Here is a 1,476-nt window from a genome sequence, read left to right on the forward strand (position 1 = left end):
GGGATTTTTCATTCATCCCTTTCGGATTTTTTTCAGTGGTCCCATATTTTTATATTTCCTCTTAAAATTATGTCTTTTTTCAAAATAAAAAGTCAACATTTGCAAACATTTCAAAATCATCAAAAGTATCTATTCTCTTTTAAATTATTTTAAATCTTTTAAAACTATTTAAAAAATTTTTCGGTACTTTTAAATGTCTGTAGACTGATTCCCATTTTTCCTAACATTTTTGAAAAATCCTGCACACAAAATTATTTTAAGAGCTTCCAGATTTTTTCTAATATTGTAAATCTTTTGAAATGTTTTGAAATATTTTTAAACATTCTCTTTGAATATGCACTTTTTTGAAGTAAAAAATCATTTTAAATCTACCCAGAAATTTTTATTGTTATCCTAATATTTCATATTCTTGAGAAGCTCCAAATTTTGTTCTTTTCTTTGAAACATTCAGAAACCTCCAGATTATTTGATTTTTTTCTAAATTAATTCTTATTTAACTGTTCTTTAAGAATAAAAATAAAATAATTTTACCTTCGAAATACCAATAAAAACAAATAAAACAATTATAATCGTAACATTCCAAGTTTAAATTTGTCACTCTGAATTGTGTGTGTGACGATTTGTCTCGGTCTCAAGTCCAGCTTACTTACCGGGCAATCATTTTATTCTTTGAAAGATTTTCTATAAATCTTATTAAAAATGTTTATATTCTTATCCAAAATGAGAAGGTATTAGTTTTTAATAAAAAATAACTTTTTCGCATTTTATCAAATGTCGACATTTTGAGGCCCCTTGAGTCAGAAAAACAAGTTTTTACGTCGAGGCCTGTTTGTCTGTCCGGTGTCGTCGTTCTTGTAGTTGTCTGTCTACCGGATAACTGTTCCGATTGGATTGGGCTTGACACACTGTTCGAAAGACCAAAAAGAAAGATCGAGTTCGTTAAACAGCCATTTTTGATAAAAATTCAAAAAGTTGAAAGACCAATTTGTTTAAAAATTTGAAAATTCTATCCAGAGTCATTTATGGTACAAAAAATATGAACAATTTATCCTGACAACTTTTTTTGGTAAAATCAAACTTACCAAAGTTAAAGGATTTTAAAAATCCAAAAAACCAAACGAAAATGGACATTTGAAGCAAAAAAAGCTTGATATGGAAAAAAGTCAAGAGGCGAAAAACGCTACTTTTTCAAGGCCCCATGATTATTTTATCAAATTCTCATCCATAATGAGAAGAGTTTTATGCGAAAAATGACTTCTGCGAATTTCATGAAATTTCGACGTTTTGAGGCTCCTTAATCAGAACAACAAGCTTTTACATCGGTATCTGTCTGTCTTTCTGGCGTCTACGTCGTCGTTGTTATTGATGTTATGATTGTCTGTATATCGTATAACTTTCGAAAGAATAGTCGGATTGGGTTGAGCTTTGACACACAGATTTTTTATTTTAAGAATTGTATGTAAAAATTGTACTATT

This window comes from Belonocnema kinseyi, chromosome 10 (genome assembly GCF_010883055.1).
Source record: "Belonocnema kinseyi isolate 2016_QV_RU_SX_M_011 chromosome 10, B_treatae_v1, whole genome shotgun sequence".
In the NCBI taxonomy this organism is placed as follows: Eukaryota; Metazoa; Arthropoda; class Insecta; order Hymenoptera; family Cynipidae; genus Belonocnema; species Belonocnema kinseyi.